The 23,072-nt window shown below is 42.2% G+C and overlaps 1 protein-coding gene across 1 annotated transcript in view; it reads right to left on the bottom strand.

The window, feature by feature from the left end:
- Nucleotides 1–8,314, bottom strand: part of DAB2 (Dab, mitogen-responsive phosphoprotein, homolog 2 (Drosophila)) — a 211,717-nt gene extending 203,403 nt beyond the window's left edge. The window contains exon 1 of the mRNA XM_010853735.1: nucleotides 7,980–8,314. The gene's annotated coding sequence lies outside the window, so the exon portion shown is untranslated. The remainder of the gene's footprint in view (nucleotides 1–7,979) is intronic.
- Between the last annotated feature and the right edge of the window lie 14,758 nt (nucleotides 8,315–23,072).

Raw genomic sequence — 23,072 nt, 5'->3', positions numbered from 1 at the left:
TAATCAGCTATACCTGAATACAAAATAAAGAGTTAAAAAAGATAAGCTCCAGGTAACCGAAAGAACCCCAGTCTGTTTTTCTCCCAACTATCATTTAAGGTCAGAGCACTATACCAAGTATGTTATAAAAAATAGTATCACATTTAGTCTTGATACTAGTCCCCCAAAGAAGGAATTTTAATCATCCCAATTTTACTTTAAATGGTTAACCAACTTGCCTCAGTTTACAGCTAATTGGTGAAAGTGGGCTGGTATTGGAACTCAAGTCTGTGTGGTGATTAGGCCTAGATATTTGATTCAGATGCTTCACAGTGTCAGACAGATTCCACATTGGGTAGAATGCAGGCATAGATAAATCTCTGAGGTTATAAAAGAATGTACAATTCAAGGAAAAGGCAAATTATCTAGGTAGACTCCCGTGTCTTTATGACTATTAAACAGGCTTGCTTTCCAAAAGAGAGTCAAGAGATGAAACCTGGAGAGACAAAGCAATCCATAGTGAGGTGCCAAGATAATCTTTTAATTTGTCCATCTCTATTTGTTCTTGAAGTGAAATGAAAGTCACTCAGTCGTGTCCGACTCTTTGCGACCCCATGGACTATACAGTCCATGGAATTCTCTAGGCCAGAATACTGGAGTGGGTAGCCTTTCCCTTCTTCAGGGGAGCTTCCCAACCCAGGGATTGAATCCAGGTCTCCTGCATTGCAGGTGGATTCTTTATTAGCTGAGCCACAAGGGAAGCCCCTATTTATTCTTAGATCCCAGTTATCCCTGACTCAAAATGAGAATGGGTTCATCGTCTTTGATAATTGCATTATGACTGAATAAACAGAGTAAGGCTTGGGGAGCTTAGAAGACCTGTGCCAAAGTGGAGTACACCCAAACTCTTTGAGCACTGGACACAACTCACAGAGCTTGTCATGAATATTACCAGAATTTTCAGCACATGCCTGCAGTAGGCATTTAATTAATTTTATCAATATCTCCTTTCTCCTCCATCCTCTTTAAGTCCATATATATCACAAGATACTGTCTTAAGTAGCAATAACCTAAAGGTATCATTTTTATTTGACAATATGTTATCTATGGATATAAGAAAGTAAAGTTGCTCAGTCGTGTCCGACTCTTTGCGACCCCATGGACTGTAGCCTACCAGGCTTCTCCATCCATGGGATTTTCCAAGCAAGAATACTGGAGTGGGTTGCCATTTCCTTCTCCAGGAGATCTTCCCAACCCAAGAATTGAACCCTGGTCTCCCACATTGTAGGCAGACGCTTTACCGTCTAAGCCACCAGGGAATTACACGAATATAAGAAAACATAATGTATATTTATATGATGAGCCTTTGATCCAAGACTTCACAAAAGGAGAATGCTATATTTTTGCAAAAGTTTTACTTTTGATGTTTTGTTCAAGAAAATATGCATTTACCTGCATAGAATGGAAATAGAATGTTAAATAAATTCTACTTATGCATTTTCTTACCGTATTTCAAGATGTTTACTCTTTCAGCAAATAATCTGACTTGACATTTCTAAGCTTGTAGAATGGAGAGAGGCATTACTACCTCAGCCTTTTGTGTTTCTGCTGGATTTTTTTTTTTTTTTGACCGTCCACTCATTATAACCAAAGAAAACTTTATTCATGTGAACCTCAACTTCACTTTTCATAGAACTATGACCTTAAAAAACCAGTCTCTTAACTTCCTTCAGGGAGCCATGTGACTGACTGCCTTGTCAGCAAGCTACTTTTCCTGAATCTAAGTTATTTCCTTTCTTACAGAGAAAAATTGCTGTTATCACTTCCAACTCTTTCAGTTATGGCCATTTTCATATATAGTTTACCCCTTCAAAACAAACAAACAAAAAAAATGCCTTTTTTTGCTTATTTGCTAAAAAAATGTTTATCCTAAAGAAAAAAATGTAAGGATATAAGCACATTTCATGGTCTATGGAAAAATCAGCATTTCCAGAGATTTCTGATCCAAGAGACAGCTAAAAGTTCTCTAAAACACCTATTTTAAGATATTCCTTTCAATTATCTAAACATAAGAAAAACATGGTCTGCTTAAAGTTAGCATCACCCCAGTACTTTGCAAGTTCTTTATCTCATAACCATTTCTTTTTGGTTTTTATTCTGCATACTTTTATCTAACATCTAACACTGGAACTCTTCTGTCTTGTTTGACATTCCCCTGGCCTTCCCTTTTGAGAGAGGCTGTGTCCTGATTTCTTCTCTTAATGACTTTTTCCTTACCCCTTTTCCAGAACTCCCTTCTCACTCCTTGTGGCCCTTTAAATGTTCTATCCTTTGCATCTTGCTCTCTTTCTACATATTCTCACTGGATATTCTCACAGTCACTCAGCTAGGCTCAAGCCTCGTCTGCTCACCAATTATTCCCACATTTAACCTAGACTTTTCTCCTGAACTCCTGCCCAAATACCTCCTAGCTTTCCCACAGTTCATCTCCAGTGTAACATGTCCCCAACTGCACCCTTATCTCCTCCTCAGCCAGATCTTCCTGTGCTCCTCCTTATCTTAGCAGACTATTTCCATGTACCCAGACACCCAAGCTTAAAATCACTGAGTCATTCTCAATTCCATTCTTCTCTGAAAGTTTTCTCCTATCTGTTCCTTCTCTTTCTTCCTGACACTGTACACGGAGTTCAGGCACTCATCAATTCCCCCCAGGTGATCACAACTGTTTCCTAACTCCTTGTTTTCTTATCCTAGTCTACTTTGAGGTCAGAGACTTATGAACACGACATTCTTTGACTTGGCCCTTTGCTTTAAAACCTTTGATATTCCCCATTTCACATGCAGAAAAACCCGAAACTCCTTAACAGACAATCTAAAGCCACCTGCAGTTTAGATTCAAGTGGCTCTGCTAGGCCCATCTTTTGGCGTCACTCCACCCCAAAGGATTCTCAGGTGGCACTAGTGGTTAAGAACCTGCCTGCCATTGCAGAAAACATAGGAGATGAGAGTTTGGGGAACATCCTTGGGTGGGGAAGATCCCCTGGAGGAAGACATGGCAACCCACTCTAGTACTCTTGCCTGGGAAATCCCACTGGCAGAGGAGCCTAGCAGGCCCCCGTCCATAGAGCCACAGAGTCAGACACGACTGAGCGACTTAGCACACCCTCCAAAGGCATATGTACTGAGTCCTTGTCATTGCACATGCCATCATTATCTCTCTTTGAGATGTTTCCCCCTATTTTCTTTTTCCTACCTAATGACTGATGGCTTTCATTTTTCAAGAGCCACATCAGATAATGTCTCTTCTTTGAAATCTACCCCGACTTCTGGAGAAGCATGTCCTCTGTCTGCTGTTAGCGGCTTTAACCTACCTTCACACTAGCATCAGGATGCTGTGTTGTAAATGTTACACAATAGTGAAGGACTCTGAAAGAGCAGGGGCTATGTCTTCTTTTCTGCAGTGTCAAAGTCTATCATTATGTCTGACTTGTGATAAACGTTTGGTTCTTATTGGTTAAATGAAAATGAAGCTATTGTAATAGGTAATAATGAAAACTCTTAAGAATGGCCCAAATGATTCCAAATAGCTGTCCTAAGTATTTATGTTTACTCTATACTTTCTTTCTTCCAAAGAACTTTGTTTACTTCCATTTTGTTCTATCAGTGGGACACCCGAGATTGGCAACTAAGACTCAAGGGAAAGGACAGAGAAAGAACTCAGTAACTGTACTGACAGACACTGGAGTCAGACTCAACATTCCTAAGAGGTGATAAGTGTGGCCAGCTACTACCAGCCTCCATCTGCTACATTTTGTTGTTCTTTAGTCACCAAGCCATGTACAACTCTTGCAACCTCAAAGGCTGTAGCCCGCCAGGCTCCTCTGTCCATGGGATTTCCCAGGCAAGAGTACTGGAAGGGATTGCCATATCTTTCTCCTGGGGAAATCTTCCTGACCCAGGAATCAAACCTGTGTCTCCTGCTTTACAGACAGATTCTTTACCACTGAGCCACCTGGGAAGCCCTCTGCTACATTGCTACGCTAAAAAACTGGCAGCTAGGGAGTGAGGAGGTAAACCCAAGGGTCAGTAGAATAGAGTGTGTATGAGATGAGAGGCAACTCCCTTCTCATGGGGAATGGAAATCGGGATACCTGGCCTTTATCCCTAAAAACCTCCTTAGGGATTCTAAGAGAATTGTTCATAAAGACTGTTGTATCCTTTGGTCCTCCAGCTGGGCATTTGCTGAGGAAAAGAACTTGAATTTATCATGGGAGCAGGGAAGATGAGTCTTGGTGAAAGGGCTAGAGGGAGGGGACAGTGTTGGGGCACTCAGTTTAATGGCCAAGAAAGGAAATTTCTGTGGGTCAAGTGGATGCGGGTTTGAATGAATTTGAGGTTGAGTCGCCCCAATTCCAAGACAGTTTCCCCACCACACTCCAGCTACAGAAGACAATGGAGTACATGGCCAGTGACAAGAGCTGAAAATGGATTTCCAACTTCTCAAATCGTTGGATCTCAAAGAACTCATACCTCTAGCCCCCAGAGTCAGAATTTGGAGCCTGCCTCACAGTGGACATCAATGGCCAGGCTGTGTCCAGAGAAGGAGCACTCATGAGGACAGAGACATTATGGTGGTATCTGGTTGGCTTGGTGTTCTTCCAATTCCTCGTGCACCTCTCAGCTCAACACCCCTGAAGGGTAATCCTAGAAGGGGGACACAAGGTGGTGGTACCCTTGAAATAGGCCTCAGATAGGGCACCAGTTCATACTTGGATTGGCAGTGGGTAGAAGGTGAAGATAAACTATAAATGAATGGCTGGACTGCGGCTTAATATCTGAAAGTGAAAGTCGCTCAGTTGCGTCCGACTCTTTGTGACCCAATGGACTATACAGCCCATGGAATTTTCTAGGCCAGAATACTGAAGTGGGTAGCCTTTCTCTTCTCCAGGGCATCTTCCCAACTCAGGGATTGAACCCAGGTCTCCCACACTGCAGGCGGATTCTTTACCAGCTGAGCCACAAGGGAAGCCCAAGCGTACTGGAAAGTGAAAGTGAAGTCACTCAGTAATGTCTGACTCTTTGTGACCCCGTGGACTGCAGCCCACCAGGCTCCTCTGTCCATGAGATTTTCCAGGCAAGGGTACTGGAGTGGGTTGCCATACTGGAGTGGGTAGCTTATCCCTTCTCCAGCAGATTTTCCCAACCCAGAAATCGAACTGGGATCTCCTGCATTGCAGGAGGATTCTTTACCAACTGAGCTATCAGGGAAGCCCTTAATATCTGAAAACAACTGGAAAACTATGACATTGCCTCAGATACCAGAGGAAACCTACTACCCAGTAGAGAATTAATACTTGATATTGTACAATTGGGAAGAACGACTGAGAAACACAGAGGATTTATGTTTCTTGTTGAGTTACCACTGCTTTCTAAAGTAGGTTCATGTGGAAACTCATTTAAATTCATAGACACTGTGCACAAAGTTCAACCAAAATTCAACCCCAAACTGATATCAAAGCAAATCTTCCTTCACTGATTAATCACTAAATCTGACAGGTAGCACCATTCACTAATGTCCCTACTGAACCCTCTGGGGATCAGAACATGGTCAGAGGTACCCATGGAGGACGTGCAGAAATACCCAAAGGGGCTCACAATATAAAAATGAAGTGAAATACCCAAAGGGGCTCACAATATAAAAATGAAGTGAAGATGAACAGCTCCTACTCAGATCAGTTTAGAATGAGTAGCTAACCAGTTTCAGGATGATCTGAAACTTTCCAGAACCATTGAGAACTCTGCTGATTCATATATTAGGAGACATATTATGTAAGCCATCCATGTTTGGAAATAGCTGATATGTTTGTTCTCTCTAGAGCAGAAATGCAAAGTATTTCATGATACTAGAGAATATTAAGAGTAATTTCTCTCACAATTCTTCTGAGGGAAGACTAGGCCATGTTTGAGCTACTTTTAACTCTGTCTCTGTTCCCTCAACAATTTCACACCTCCGTTTTTTGTGGTTTGTTTAGTCACTAAGTTGTGTGTGACTCTTTGCAACCCCATGGACTGCAGCCCACCAGGCTCCTCTGTTCATGAGATTTCCCAGACAAGAATACTGGGGTTGCCACAAGCAATACACACACACACACGTGCACACACATATATACATATATATATATTGCATCGTTCTTGTTTGTAGACTCTGTTCCTGCCAGTCCCTTATTAGTCTAAGTCTATTTTCTGACCAATTTCTTGCTTTCTCAGGTCATTCTCCCATATTCACTCTGAAAATCTGAGGCAGTCTGCTGTAATAGAATTCCTTGAACCATATAATATTAGTCTTTGAAGTCGTATGTGCTGTACTCTGCTTAGTTGCTCAGTCCTGTCTGCCTATTTGCAACCCCATGGACTGTAGCCCACCAGGCTCCTCTGTCTATGGGGATTCTCCAGACAAGAATACTGGAGTGGGTTGCCATGCCCTCCTCCAGGGGATCTTCCCAACCCAGGGATCAAACGCAGGACTCCTGCATTGCAGGTAGATTCTTAACCCTCTGAGACATCAGGAGAGCCCTTGGGGGTATTATATTACCCATATACATGTTTGGAGAGGTCTTCTGATTTTTCAACTTCCTCCATGAATGATGCTTCTTCTCCTGTTAAATCCTTTATGTTCCAGCTAATTCCCCATCACCTCCCTCTTCTCTGGGACTGTTTCCCTGAACTTCAGCATTCCCTTAACTAACTCCCCTAGAAGCCTATTTTACTACTCCTGGGGATATTCTTAACAATGTATAAGTAACACTGATAGAAATGTGTATGAGATATTGTAGAATTTTAGCTCCAGAAGGTTTTCTGCATAAGGATTCTGTTGATGCTAGAATGAAATAAGTAATCAGAGGTAGGGGCCATGAGAATTAGCTAAAATGCATTAACATTCATAATAACACAGTTACAGGTAGTACAGTATATGTGTAGTAACAGTCATTTACTCCTTGACTGTGTGTGAAGTCCCACTGTGTGTTTTAATGTAGGACCTTAAAACAACCTGGTAAGAAACAGAGCAAATATTGTTTCTAATGATAATCAGTGAGTGTGGCCTCCCAACCTCTCCCTTAATTTTTAAATGGGCCAAATAATTTAAAAACCAGTATTACTGGACAGAAGTAGTCTGGGCAGCATTGATATATCTTCTATGGTAAGGGTAGGTGGATTTTGGCAAGGTGGTTACAATGGCTCTTTGTTATGCCTTGGAAGTCCAATTCTAAACATCCACTTCTATCGGGGACTTTGGGACTGCAATAACTGTATGAGATATGCTTTATTACACGGTGATGGAAGTAATCATGAAATACTTTTATGTCTTGCAGATGCTGGAACTTCTTCCTTTTTGATGTAAAATATAACATGAAGTCTTTGCATTAAAATCAGAGGCATAAAATTTGCTAGCATCTGTAAATATTTTATTCTTTAGGTACTCCCTGGTCCTGAAAAGAAAAGGTAGAGAACCTTGCCGGAATTTCAGTCATCACCTCCGTCCAAGAAGAAACCACCCGCGGTTTCTTTATCATAACAGCGCCCCCTGCTGCTTCAAAGCAAAGGCTTCGAGATTGCCCGTTTTCCTTTCAGTCTTTGAGAGACTCTGGAAACATGGCTGGAAAACATTATCCTCAACTGAACCACAGCCAGGGAAGTCTCAGGAGGGAATTCTTTCCTGACATAAAATTAAACCTGGCTTCAGCATATCTTTTGCGGGAGGGGGTGGGGGCGGGGGGTGGAAAGGAAGAAAACTTACTGTTGATGTTTCTTGGCTTGGCTTTCTATTCTGTTCTTAAAGCAACATTATTTTAAAAATCTGTAACAAAACCTGTCATCTGCCAAGTCAGCCCCAAGCCTCCCAGTCTCTCTCAGCACAACTTTCCCTGTCTTGCCCTCTTCCGTCGCCGCACTCCACTCACATTTGGCAAAATTTATTCATAAACAGATGCCTTTTAACTCACCGTTGGTAGGAGCGGTGACTGACCGTCTCCGCTGTGGAAGGGAATCTGGTGCCAGGAGTCCCACGGAGTCCCAGGCACGGGGGCGGGAGTGGGGGGGGGGCACCGATGTGGCAGTGGGGCTGCGGAAGAAACAGGCGTCCAAGTGACTTGCTTTCAGCCTTGCTCAGTGGAGAGCTGGCCCTCGACTTCAGAGGTGGCTCAGGAGCAACTGGCAGCAGGCGATGTATTTTCAGGTCCAACTGGACGCACTGCTTGTTGAGAGCGGAAAATCTGGAAGCTGTGGTGGGAGAAGGCTTTTGCCTCTCCTCTGTGCCTGTGGGAGATGGTGTACTGAAGATTACCCTGTGACCTGATGCCACTGGTGAGAAGGTGCCGGGTTATTTATTCACCCAAGGGGCAGATGTTAGAATCATTGAGTTGATTGATTTATTTTTTTTAATATTGAATGGTCTCAACCAGCACTCTGATGTTCTGGTGGATGAAAAGGATCCTGCATCTCAAGATGAGCCCACACATACTTAATAAACCGGTGCTCGTCTGTTGTTCAGTCGCTCAGTCATGTCTAACTCTTTGCGATCCCATGGACAGTAACCCTCTAGGCTCCTCTGTCCATAGGATTTCCCAGGCAAAGATACTAGAGTGGGTGGCCATTTCCTACTTCAGGGGATCTTCCTGACCTGGGGCTTGAACTCATGTCTCCTGCATTGACAAGTGGATTCTTTACCACTGAGCCACCAGGAAGGATCATGGGCAGATCAGGGAGTCACCTTTTTCTCTAGCATGACCTTCCTTTCTATTCCCATCAAAAATAGTGACAAAAAGTTTGTCCATGTGTGTGAGGATTACAGCAAGAGAACTGCCACCCTTCAACAGTTTTGTAGCACACAGCATGATCATTATATTAGGTTATACTGTGTAATAGGTTCTGGAATGTTCAGGCCTTGGTCCCTGGCTCTGAAGCTGCTACTCTCATTAAAATGCACTTGTAGGATGGGCTTCCCAGGTGGTGCTAGTGGTAAAGAACCCACCTGCTAATGCAGAAGATGTAAGAGATGAGAGTTCAGTCCCTGGGTCAGGAAGATCCCCTGGAGAAGGGCATGGCAACTGACTCCAGTATTCTTGCTTAGAGAATCCCATGGATAAAGGAGCCTGGTGGGCTACAATCCATAGAGTCGCACAGAGTCGGACATGACTGAAGTGATTTAGCATGCACGCATATATGCAGGATAATAGAAGGCAATGTTTGACATCATCTAACTGTACCCTGTGCAGACCAAGAAATTATATGTGATGCGCTCCACATAGTCTGCTAAGAAGGGGCCAAGATGGGGTGCTAGGATGCTAACACACTGAGAACTTGCCTGTGTGATCTGGTTTCAGAACTGCTTCTAACTGGTTTCCTTGCTTAAGAATATCTTCTTCAACTGGCTTATATAGGAGACCGCTTTTTGGAGGTGAAGTTGTCCACCTGGCTGGTGCACTGGGACAACCCAGAGGGATGGTATGGGGAGGGAGGAGGGAGGAGGGTTCAGGATGGGGAACACGTGTATACCTGTGGCGGATTCATGTTGATATATGGCAAAACCAATACAATATTGTAACGTTAAAAAATAAAATAAAATAAATTAAAAAAAATTAGTAGTAAAGTAATGTTTTATAGTGAACTGTGTATTTGAAGGGAACAGCTAGCCAGTTGCCTAGCCAGGCCCTGTGGATGGGATGACATTAGTGATTGGGAAGTTGTCCTTGGAAGAAGGTGGGTTGAAGCAGAAGGGTCAGGCCAGAGGCAGTGGGAGTCACTTGGGAGGGTGTGGGAGGGCCTGTGAGGGATCACAGGTGGGGACACCTGGGCATCTTGGGGACAAAGGAGAGCACTGTGAGCTGGGGCTTGTTCCATAGGGATGGAAACTGGGGTCCTGTGAAAGGAGAGGTACAAGGAGAGTGGGCTCTGAAGATAAATCTGATTTCTCTTTCACAGTTTTCTGAGGCCTATCCTGAGAATTGGCCCTACATCCCTCTTTATCTAGATACTTAGAAAGTGACTTCATTGTTCCTTGTCCTAACAGGTGACTTTCCTCTCCATCCTCTTGTGTAGGTCTCAGAACAAAGACAAGAGAGTTGAGTCCCAGAAGAGAAGCCACAGTCAATACCAGCTGTCATGACATTAGCTTGCCTGTCTGTGTCTCCTACCTGGTTCAATACAGTCTTACTCTCTTCTCTACTCCTTCATTTCATCTCATATCCAGGCAACCCTGATGGTCTCACTGGCCTGCTAAAAGATATTAAATGTTGATGTATGGTCAACTGAATAATTTCTCACCTGTGGTAGAACAATTTCTTGTTATCAACTATTTAGCCCTCTTTCCTGAGAGAGGACTATATATCCTCATCCACAGCAATGTAACTTTTAGTGTCTCCTGCGTTGGAGGGGTATCCCTTGTTCTACTGATGTCAGGCGTGGCCATATGACTTATTTTGGGCAATAGAATACGAGCAGACATGACATAGGTCTTGTCTCTGGCAGAAGCTTCGAAAGACATCATATGTTTCTGCCAGTCCTTTGCCTTGGGGAAACCAGGTTTCTCAAGGAAGAACAGATCTTTCAGGCTGAGTCAAAGAATAAGTTGAGAAGACATATGATATGGAGCCATAAGAGCCACCAATATGCAACACAAATGAGAAACAAATGTCTCTTGTTGTAAGCCACTGAGATTTGGGGTTTGCTTGGTGCAACAGCACAACTGGCTCATACAACTCCACTCCAGTTTATCCTCAACCTACTTTTCTAGACTTACACAGAATTACAACAGCACATGTTCCCTACACTCCTGCCAATCTAGAAGCATCTCCATTTCCCAGCCACTCTCTGTGTTTCTTTTTCCTTTTGGCTGCACCCCATGGCATGTGGGATCTTAGTTCTCTGATCAGAGATTGAACCCACATTCCCTGCATTAGAAGGCAGAGTTTTAACCACTTAGATCACTGAGTAAGTCCCTCTGTGTTTCTTTTATTATCTCCTCTTTCTCCTAGACCCCCATCTTGAACAAATCTTACTTTAGAGATTTTTCCAGCTAGCTCTAAATCTATCTTACCTACAAAATCTTTCTGAATGTCTTGGTTTGAAATGATTTTTCCTTTTTCTGAATTCCCAAGTTTATGCTACCAATCACTCTATTTGTTAATAATAAAAGTGCTATTTACAGAGCAAGTACTACATATCAGAGATAACTGTATATGTTTGTGTATCTTTGTACACTAGATGTTGATTTTTACCAACTGTGCTTGTATACACTAAGATTGGATAAAAACAAAAAGGCTTATTGTGGGTAAAAACATGTGAAAGGTAAACAAGAGGAGGTTGAAGAAAGTGGCAGGAGTCTTCTTACCACAGTGATTATCTGACGCTTGTGGAAGAAGATAGGGAGGATGGAAGACTGGATAGGAAGAGATTTTTTCAAGCTGCAATGCAATTCCAAGAACTGTTCTGCCAAGTCAATGGGAGTCTTTAAGCCAAAGTCACCTTTGTGGGCCAGAGGTCTTATAGCTCAAGTGATCTGCATTGGTACCAGTGTTGTGCTTGACTGTTAACTGGGAGCAGCCTTGTGGGAATAAATGATAGTGGATCCCAAACAACAAAAGCTGGGGTTATTCATCAGTAATTCACACAACATAAAAGATGAGCAGTTCTTTACCATGGTCACCACATCAACATTAGCTTGTTGAATCTTCATAAAACTCCTATGAGGTTAGGGCTGGTATCAGTTTTGCTTTTAAGTAAGGACACTGAGGCCTAGAGAGGTTAAATGACTTTGTTGCCATCACCCAGCTAGTAATGGGCTGGAGACTGAGCTTTTCCTCTAAACTACCACTGACTTCAACTCTTGTCTCTTACTAAGCCATAAATGAGTAAACGCACCTTAGTGTTGTCTGTAAGAAGGTGGAAACCTGGGCCAACACTAATCAATGCCACTCTTGTTTTTGTTGGATCCAGAAATGCACAAGCCTCCCTTCAATTTTTATGACATGCAAGCTCTTCCCCTGTGGGTCAAGGGATAGAATTAGACATTTTTTCCAGAAGACTATCAGGCACTGTTCAGATAAACTGTTATGAAATATTTTATGAATAAAACAGCTCATTAGAAATGCTTCCTAAAACCCCAAGGAAACAGGGTTCTCAGATATTTTATTCCTGTAACTCTTTTCTTTCTTTCTTTTTTTTTTTTTTTAAGAGAAGGAAGTTGAGAATAGAGTGGATGAAGAACAAGATTTCAGAATTCTGAGCAGGGTTGAAGAAGATGTCCAAGAGAATATAGAGAGCCTTATGGGGTAAGAGACTGGAAAAGTGAAAGGGTTGGGAGAGCCTGGCTCCTTGTGACCATAGGCATAGGGTACCCAGAAGGGCAAGATGGAAGGGGCAGACCATTGAAGGTGTAAACATCTGATGGTCAGGCTTGAATTGGTGAAGAGCATGGAGCCTGGAAGGTAGCTGAAGCACTGGTTACCTAGAGATGCCATCTAACACAAAATGGGTAAAACTAATTCCTGGATTTGGGGTTGCTGCTGCTCTGAGAGCTACTGAAATAAAGGCCTTGGGTCAATGAGAGCAGTGGCAGAGAGCTTCCCTCGTAGCTCAGTCAGTAAAGAATCTGCCTGCAGTGCAGGAGACCCGGGTTCGATTCCTGGGTTGGGAAGATCCCCTGGAGAAGGAAATGGTGACAGACTCCAGTGTTCTTGCCTGGAGAATAACATGGACAGAGGAGCCTGGCAGGCTATAGTACATGGGGTCAGCAAGAGTCAGATGCGATTTAGCAACTAAACCAAATAAAACCAAAGGGTGGTAATAATGAAGATACTCACCAAACACTTGGTTAAAAATCCATGGAGGTCAATGCCATACTCAAAAGAAAGCAACCCATGGGCTCCAAGTCACACGTGCATGTTAAGTTGCTTCAGTCGGGTCAGACTCTTTGCGACCCTTAGGACTGTGGACTCCTAGGCTCCTTTGTCCATGGGATTTTCCAGGCAAGATTATTGGAGTGGGTTGTCATGCCCTCCTCCAGGGGATCTTTCCCACCCAGGGATCAAATCCTCATCTCTTACATCTCTTGCATCTGTAGGCAGGTAGGTTCTTTACCACTAGTACTGCCTGGGAAGCCCCCAAGTCACAGATGTGAGGCCAAAAAGGGAGGAAAAAGAAACCAAATCCTCCCTGTGACAGTATAGTGGGTGGAGCCAAAGCTGCATGAAACCTCCAGAGAAAAATTAATACCTCACTTGCAAGTGCTGAAGAGGAACAAAGAAATTAAAAAATGTGAGGAAGGCAAAATCTACATTTTGCAACTGTTGTTATGACAGGGAGTTGCACCATTTCTGGAGAATACCAGGTGTATGTGTAGAGAGAAGTTAAGTAAGCTCCTATTCCAATTCCCTGCTCCAAAAATTTGTTCCATTTACTGTATTGTCCTCAGATAGATGATACAGCTGGTAAGAACAGATACTATACTTGCTCTTAGCTAAAAGACCTGGAAGGGATTCTTTCCTGTAATTCTTGAGCCATTATTCCAGCCCTATTTCCTGCTGCACCTAATCAATGCTGGGTTGTTTTAGAATGCCTATTGTTTTGGTCTTATGAATCCATATCTTTTTTCTCCTGAGTTTAATTTTTCTTTTCTTTCTTGTTCTGTGACTGTGTTTCCCATTATTGAGTTGTGAATGGTCTTGCTGAGAGAAGCAAATAAGGACCAACTTGATATTTTGAAAGGATACAAACTACTCTCCCCTCCCAAAAAATTAAAGAAAGAAAACAGAAGGACTTTTAGGGCTAGGGTTCATTTTCCTATAAACAAATATAAATAGGAGAGAGAGATGGGTATATGGTATGATATATAGCTATATCATGTGTATGGTGTGAATACATAAGATAGACTTCTTTTTACTGTAGTAAGTGGAGTTTATGCAGAATTCTGCCATGTGGTGAAATCAAAAGACTTCCTAGGCTGAATGCTCTGCAAGAATCTTCTGCAAGGGAAATTTTGTTGTTTTTGTTTAGTCGCTAAGTGGTGTCTGACTCTTTTGCTACCCTATGGACTGTTGCCCACCAGGCTCCTCTGTCCATGAGATTTCCCAGGCGAAAATACTGGAGTGAGTTGCCATTTCCTTCTCCAGGGGATTTTCTTGATCGAACACATGTCTCCCACATTGGCAGGCAGATTCTTTACCACTGAGCCACCAGGGAAGCCCAAGGGAAAACTAAAAGACACCAAACAAGCAAACATACACCAACCTTCCAGATCCTCCCTGGATCCTTCTATTTATCACTGTTCCCCTGACCACAGTGTATGGCTACCTTTCAGCTCTGTGTGAAGACCTGCCCAGGACATTAAAATGGGGGTGGGATCAACTCTGTCCTATAATCATTTTTAACTGGTTCTGTAAACAAGCCTAGTTTATGGGCTTATCATTAAAAGGCATTTTTGTTTGATTGCCACTTTAAGATGAACTCATTGGGGAAGATATTGTTTTCCTGCCTGTGGAAGAAAACTATCAAGCATAATGACATTTCTGGTCATTCTAATTTTATAAAATGAGACCCCCAATCTCTTAAGTCTTATTTCAGAAATTAAGATCTTCAGTCATAATATGTTAATTAACTCCAATTTGCATTCACAAATAAAACGTCCTCCATTTGCTAGAGCCGGAACTGGACAAGTTTGTCTTTGGAGAAAAGGATATGATGAACTTCTTGCCTCTTCGTTCATCTTTCTCATCGGTCAATAGCTATTCTTTCTGACTTTGAGGTTAAAGATAGGAGAGGAAAGACAAAAAGGAAAGAAAAAACCTACTTAATTATGCTGTCTGTAAGCTGCCTTCTTGTTTTCAGAGCCTCACAGATGGTCCTCTAGACTTCCAACCTGCTTGGCTTTCAGATGACAGCAGTTCTCCTCATCTCTGATCTATTGTTCCCTTCATTCCTCAGTCTCTGATTTTCTGGTGCTTCTTCTTGCATAGATCTTCTCCAACCCAATTCCCTGTCCTCTGGCAGAAGTTCTTTTATGCATGTCTTTAGGATCCCACATAAAAGGACCCTGGACATCTCCACCTGGCTATAGGCAGCACGGATCTTGACTTGCAGTCAAAGAGGGACAAAGTTATCTCCTAAGCACAGTTCTCTCTGCTCCTCGAGAGCACCAGAGGGGTTTTAGTATATGTCAAAGGAACCTCCCAAACTCAGCAACAGAAGCAGTTTCTCTTAGAGTTTCTCCTTTGAAAGCTCTCCTACTAAACTCCAAGGCAGGAGTCAGCCTCACACTCACTCCTTGTCCCAGAGTGGAGGGTAGAACTCACAGTAAGGCTTTCTCTATCTAAAAGTGTTGAGTTAGTCACTCAGTCATGTCCGACTCTTTGCAACCCCATGGACTGTAGCCTACCAGGCTCCTCCTAGCCATTCCCTTCTCCAAGGGATTTTCCGACCCAGGAATCAAACCCTGGTCTCCTGCATTGCAGGCAGATTCTTTATGGTCTGAGCCACCGGGCAACCCCCCTCTATCTAAAACTTTCTCTTAAATCTCCCTCTTAATTTTCAGTTGGGGAATCTTTATCCCCTTGAAGTGGGTGTGGTGAGGTTGCTCAGTCATGTCCAACTCTTTGGAACCCCGTGGACTGTAGCCAACCAGGCTCCTCCATCCATGGAATTTTCCAGGTAAGAGTACTGGAGTGGGTTGCCATTTCCTTCTCCAGGGGATCTTCCCAACCCAGGGATCGAACCCAGGTCTCCTGTATTGCAGGCAGATGCTTTACCATCTGAGCCACCAGGGAAGCCCCAAAGTGGGTGAAGGCCCTAAATCATGTACCTGATTCCATGCAATTTACTTAGAAATTTGCATCTTGGTTTTCAGCTTCTCCCCTCACTTGATATCTGAGGTTCTTTATTTGGCATCAGCTGAATTTTTCATTTGATACATTTGATATTATGTGTCATATCTTTTCAGTGTCCTCTGCCCCTTTTAGCACCTTCCCTGGAAATTTCCATGTTCTTATGCTGCATACTCTACCAAGTCCCTAAAGTGTGTCACTTCTTGGGGCTTAGCCTTCCTTGGTCCTCTTCATCCTTTTTTGACACCTTACCTGTTCCAGTCACCCCTCCCCCCATTAGCACCCCCATCATATTGTAGATTTGGGGTTCCAGCCTCAAAGCTCTGCTCTTTGCTAAGGGAGCTGCGGTGACTCTTGGGAATGCTGTGTCCTGTGTTCTTAATCCACATCGGCGCTGGGCATGTTCATACACTGTCAGCTGAAAGTGACAACTTGACTCAGAAGTTTTCTTGTTATTGTTCTTCTTGCTTTTACTTCTTAGTAAAACCCTTCTTACCAACTAAATAGCTCAATTCATTTGCTAGTAAAAATTTCAAACAAATAAAATAGGAATAAGTGGGAACAGAGTGAGAGTGGGGTCTGGGAGACCACCCATCTGGCATCCTCCAGAGCTCCACAGGCACTGATAAAGAAGCCCAGGGCTTCAGGAAACACACTTGGAAAATCTTGACTTTAAAACAAAATGTGACTTTTAAAACAGGAGCAAAGCATGGAAGATTGATTTGGGGGAAGGCTGTATGCCCCATAGTCCTTTAGAAGTCACACCATATGGGCCTCTGCCTCCTCTCTATGAAAATGAGTGAATGCTCGTGCCCCCAGCCCCGATTCCCTGCTTACTTCTGAGGCTATCAGCTTCTATATGCCCCCTCTTAGCGAGACCTCAGTGCACTTTGGAATTTTGTTTATTTATTTCTCTAAAACCCAAGGTTCTGAAATGGAATCCCTATGATGAGACTCATAAAGGCAAGTGTGTCTTTTCTTTAAAAACAAAACAAAACAAAAAACCCCTAAACTAAAAACAAACAGTTCTCAAAACTTTATTCTTTGGATTATGTTTATGGCATTTTAGTGCCATTCCTTAAATCTCTAAACCGTATGAACTGCTGAGACTTGAACAGACTAATTATGTTGCTGGCTTTTTGAACCTTGACTGCCAGGGACTATGTTATTGCTTTGAGTTTTAAAAGAAGAGCCAAAATATCCCTTTACCTTTTCCATGTCATTTTTTTCCTGTACTGACACTGTGACATAGACATCATCTGGCCAACACAGAGGAATGGACTCTACCCTTCAGCTCTCCCACGTCCCAGCCACGTGGGTGTTTACACTTTCTCATACATATTCAGATTTTCTGGTCAGGCATGTGGAGCAAGTCAAGTGGTTGCTTCTTAGGGAGGAATTGGCAGGATGACTCCACTTCTTTTTGGGTGAGCAGAAAGATTCATGAAGACTAGAAGGAAAAGGATTCAGAAGTAACACTGGAAAAAGAAAATCATCTCTTTTCTCCCCTACAATCCTTTCTCTGTTGGTGACTCCATAAAAGCTGGTGTTTAGGAAATAGGACTGTTAAGGGCTCAGGTCTATTGAGTAAAATATGCTACCATGATCCTGACAAGCCACACACTAGGGATGATCAGAGTTGGAAAGGCCTGGACCCACAAAAATTTTGGAATGATTATCTTGCATTGCCTGCACTTTATCCCTGGGAGGACCAAAGTCCAGAGCTGGTGGTGGGGTCGGGGGAGCCAATGAGGAGGCTTGTGGGGCTTCTTGTGTGCTTTCCTTACCACCTGGGGATCCTTGATTGTTGAGCAGTCTGAAGAGAGCTGAGATTCTCAGAGCTTTGCTGAGGAATGACAGAAGACCGATGTGAGCTGTGGAAGCAGCTTTCAGGGTGTGTCTGCTCTGAACAACCTCCTTGGGACATCTTAGGTGGCAAGAAACCCTCTGCACTAGTTGGACAACACTGTTTAAAACAATTGCTACCTTTAGAAAGTAACCATTTTTACTTAGAATTTATTTCCAGAGGATGTTGGACTGAAGGATTGATATCTAATGATTAACCTCTAGTAATTAACCTGCAGAAGGCAGAAAAAGGAATCAGCTTCATCACCCAGGATGTCAGCCCAGCTCCTCCACAAACACCCAAGAACACCCCGAACCACTTTTCTCTCTTTTGATGTTTGTAGTCCACACACGCAGCTTGGCACACGAATATGTACTATCGTACACAGTGAATGATTGCTTTATGTGCTCTGTCTTAACTCCTCAGCAATATATTTCTTAAAAGCAGAGAATGAGAACATGTGTTACATTTTTAATGTATCACACAAGGCTTCTCAGCTCAATACTGAGCACAGAATGGGTCCTCAGAAAATCTTGGTTTACTGATCAGTGACTGGCAAGTTACAGTAATTATCAAATGCATCGAATAGCCTTATGGTCAAGCTTTGGTCCATTTCAGTTGATTGACAATACTAACCACAGAAGCAACCCACAGACATTTGGGAACTTGTGGTCAGTTTTATGGCATTCCAGGCAGAGAAACATAATCTGTTCAAAATGCTTAAAACTAACTTGTATATTAAATATGACTAATTTTTTCTTCCTTGTCCCTGAGGAAAAAAAAATTTGTTCTTTTGTATTCTCACTGTAATAAAACATAAAAGGTTACATGACTTTTTATGGAGCATTCACATTCCAGCTCTGCTATTTATTGGTTGTGACCTTGAGGAAATTATATAAATTCTGAATACCTCTCTCTTTTTTTTTTTTTTTCTTTTCTCTCATCTTCAGACACCATCTGGAGAACTTCTTTGCTTGGAAGTTAAATTTCCCACTCTATACTGTTCAGAAAACTAGCCCTTTTGAATTGATGCAATTCAAAATACTTCCACAGACATACACACCTAGATATACATACCTAGATAGAGAATGACCCATAGATAGACAGATGGTAGATAGATGATACATGAATGATTATTCTAATTGCTCTTTTAAGAGGTTAGATTATGACTCACTGACACTCTAGACCTGGATGGGTTGAAGTGTGCAGTTTGGGCTATATACTTGGGGAAGAACATTAACATTTGTACAAAGAGCAGAAGCATAGAAAATATTGAGGCAAGGAGGGAACCTGAGAGAGGAGAACAGGTGGTCAAAGTGGAACACAGGATCAGAAGAGGAGGAAGAGCAGGAGGCCCCCACAGGTAGAGTAGACCAGAAGGAGCTTTGAAGAGAAAAATTACTATAAAGTTATTAATTTGTTCACCATGGGGTATGTTGGGATCTTTTGCCTTGTGTCTCACCCTTGTGTCTTTAATAAAATACCCTTCAAGGTATTACACTCCCTGAGGCTTTTCTGTGAAAGTTCTTTCTGATGGGACTGTTTAGAGGATAAGTTTCACTTTCTTTACCTCTAAAATGATGTAATGATGGGGTTAGAGCATATAAGCAAATAAGCTCATGCTTATGAAATATCGGCATATAGTGATTTTTTACATTAACATTTTAAATACATTGTGAATTGATTTATCTATTAGTTCATAACTGCCTATGCTTTTACACTTACTATTGGTTAGAATTGCTTTTGTGCAATATCATGTTTGAGAGTGCAGGCATTAGACTCAGACAAACCTGGGTTCAAAGGATGACTCTGCCCCCACTCCCACTTTTTGTGAATTCAGGTAAATGCTCTCTCTTTTCTAATTTGTAAAATGGAGATATACCTACGTCTTAGTGAGGTAGATGGTAGATAGATGATACATGAATGAAAGCGGGAGGGCTAAAGAGGCAGCATTGCAAAGCTGTATACTAAGAGTGCCCAAAAGAAAAACGATTGAACGCTCAAGTGGGGGTAATTGGAAGAGATTTTAAGACATGGACAATTTATCAAGTTGTGGGTAGGAAGCAACACAATGGCTGGTGCTGTATCCTTAGACCAGCAATAGAAGATCTGAGAGCTGTGGAGAGGAGTAGGGAGGGGGAAGAGAGCAATCTGGAAGAACACTTGTGTGGAACAGAGAAGAAGGGAATCATGTGACGTGATCCACACTGGTCGCTATTTCTGGGCACAGAGCAGGCGTGGGAAGCAGGATGGAGACTAAGTACAGAGAGGCATGGGAAGTATCCAGCATAGAAATGACTAACACAGTGACTGGTGTGGTAACATGCGATAATTGATTGCACTTATTAAACAGAATGATCTTGAATCTATAGCTTTTTTGGTACCCTGAAGAAATCAAAAGAATATCTCATTTTATATGCCTGGAGAAATCAATTTGATTAAAATATTGGTTCTTGCCAAATTCACCAGGGGTCATTAGAGATCACTCATATGTAGCTCTTCCTCAGGAGTTAGGGGCAGTGTTCCCAGGTTCCCTGCTAAACTGTTTTTCTCATGACAAGAGTATAAATATGCTTCATGAAGAGGAACTGCACTGCCAGTGATCATATACCCTGGCTCGCTCACTTTCTATCATACTACCCAAGCCGAGGTGCCACACATCTTGGAGCCTTATGTATAAAAATAGTCTTCAACATGGAGGGACCTTAATAGTATTATGCTAAGTAAGATAAGTCAGATGGAGAAAGATAAATACCATATGAATTCACTCATATGTGGACTATGAAGACAAAATAAAACAAAACAAAAAAATGAAAAGCCAAAATAAAAGAATTAACCAAGCTAAAACAGATACATAGATATAGAGAACAGAACAGGGGTTGTCAAAGGGAAAGCAGTGGGGGAGGATGAAATGGGTTAAGGGAGCGACTGTATAGTGATGGATGGAAACTGCACTATTTGGTGGTAATTTGGTGGTAAGCACACTATAAGGTGGGCCTTACTCAGTAGCTCAGAGGGTAAAGAATCTGCCTGCAATGCATGAGACCTGAGTTTGATCCCTGGGTTGGGAAGATCCCCTGAAGAAGGGAATGGCTATGCACTCCAGTATTCTTGCCTGGAGAATTCCATGGACAGAGGAGCCTGGTGGCCTCATCCATGGGACTGCAAGGAGTCAGGCAAGACTGAACGACTAACACTTTGGTGGTCCAGTGAAATGAAAGTCTTGAAAAAAGTCTTTCTAATTTAAAATATACCTGATCTGGGTTTTGGGGCTAGACTCTTAAGTACCTACTTATGTCTTATTGCCAGTAAAAGTGCTAATAAATAATGTAATTTTCAGTTGTTTTTGATGTTAAAGGAAATAAATGTTCATACTTAAATATCTTTTTCATGTATGAGTTTTAGGATAAAAACATTAAGACCACAAAGATTTCAGTGAAATGAGATAACATTTGTGAAATTATCTGTCACAGGGCCCAGGATACGGAGGCGTCTTAGCAGATGCTTGCTTCCTTCTGGAGGCAGGGGAACTTCTGTTGCTCCTGAACTTGGGGGTGGAGTACACGTTTTATCAAATCTGTTACTCCATTTACACAGTTCTTCCAATTCCATTCAACAGAAGCCATGTGGGCAGTTTGCAAAGTCCGGAGCACTACCATGAAGACGAGTGATGATTTCTGCAGATTTTCCAAGTGTTCTCCACTATAGCCAACAGAAATAATTACAGAAATAATTCCTACATTATCTTACAAAGTGCGGTGTTTCATAAACTGTGCTCCAAACCAATGCGAGCATCTGCAAGATATCAACTGAAGTCCCTCAAAGGAGATACTTCTGGTCAGAGAAATTTAGAGAATATGGGGTTAAATGAGACTAAACAGATTCCAAATTACCGGCCTTCTTTTTGTCTTTTATCTAATAACCTGTGCTGTGAGTATTTTGGATAAAAGTTATACATCTAAGATTTTCTAAACTTACTTTATCACAGAACCATTCTAACCCTCAAGTTCAACTAAACACACTTGGGAATATCCAGTGTAGTGTAGAAAGACTGGATTTGATTTTCATAGAATCCTCTAAGTTGACAGAAAAAAATACAATTATCCCCATCTTACAGATAAGACAAAGGAAACTCTCAGCATGATAACTGGCTTCTGCATGGACTGTAAAAAGATGGAGTGAACTAAACTATTAAATAGGCTCTTCTGTGGAGAATTCTAATTTTCATTCCTTTGCAGCATATTGCCATCTATATTAGTTTCCTATGGCTGCTGAAACAAACCACCACGAACTAGATTTCTAAACAGGGACTTTTTTCTCCCTCTCACAGTTCTGAAGGCTCTGAAGGAGAATCTGTTTCAGCCTTCTCCCTGGCTTCGGTCATTGCCAGCACTTTCCAGAGTTCCTTGGCACTCCAACTTCTGCCTTTGTCTTCACATGAGTTTCTTCCCTCGGGTGTGTCTCAGTCTCTCTCTCCTTATAAAGGCACTTACTGGTCATTGGGTTTTCTAATTTACTTTGCTACAGAAAGGCTTGTATGTGCAAGCTTGAAGCCCTCGTTTTTCTAGACTAGAATCAAGTCTTTATTTTATGATCCCAAAGTGATTTTTCTTCACCCCTTTTAGTCAGAGTAATTACCTTTGTTTGAATATTTGTCAGCTAATTTATTGCTCTTTATTTGAATTTACCAGAATTCCATGAAATATTCTAAGCAGAACATACCCATTTGACGCAAAGAGGTTGTGATAAGAATTTCCTGATGATTCTCTGGATTTCCATGGTTTTTGGGTCATGCCAAACTTTTGGGACAATCTTGGTGAAGCTGTTAGAAGGAGTATTCTCCCCTTTCAAGACTGCTCAGTTAGTACAGTTTAAGTCTAGAGCTGCTGGTAGGTGTCCTTGTCACTTCTCGGAAGGAGACCACTGAGCATGGAGCCAACATCCCAACATTGAGGAAGAAAGGAGGAAAAGACAGAGGAGAAGGAGGGCAGGAGAAAAGGGAGGGGAAGGAGAGATCTAATAAACCTAATCATATTAGGTTTATGTATAGTTATTTATAATATATATGTAATTATAAAGCCTAATATAATAAACCTAATCCAATTGAGGCCCTGGATCCAGCCGTCACTGAACTTCCTTATTATAAAGGACAAAAAAATTATTTTTCATAGGTAAGCTTCTATATTTTGCCTGACATTGTCCACGTATTCTTTTCATCCAAGTTTAATCTGCTAAAAGTGAGGGAGGTGGAGCTGTGAGCATGCACTTGCTTTGGGTAAGGGTGTGTTCAGTTCAGCTCAGTTCAGTTCAGTTGCTCAGTCGTGTCCGACTCTTTGTGACCCCATGAATCACAGCACGCCAGGCCTCCCTGTCCA

Source organism: Bison bison, unplaced genomic scaffold (assembly GCF_000754665.1).
Source record: "Bison bison bison isolate TAMUID 2011002044 unplaced genomic scaffold, Bison_UMD1.0 scf7180017864331, whole genome shotgun sequence".
Lineage (NCBI taxonomy): Eukaryota > Metazoa > Chordata > Mammalia > Artiodactyla > Bovidae > Bison > Bison bison.
The sequence above is the reverse complement of the archived record's forward strand: the minus strand, read 5'-3'. Positions and strand labels throughout refer to the sequence as shown.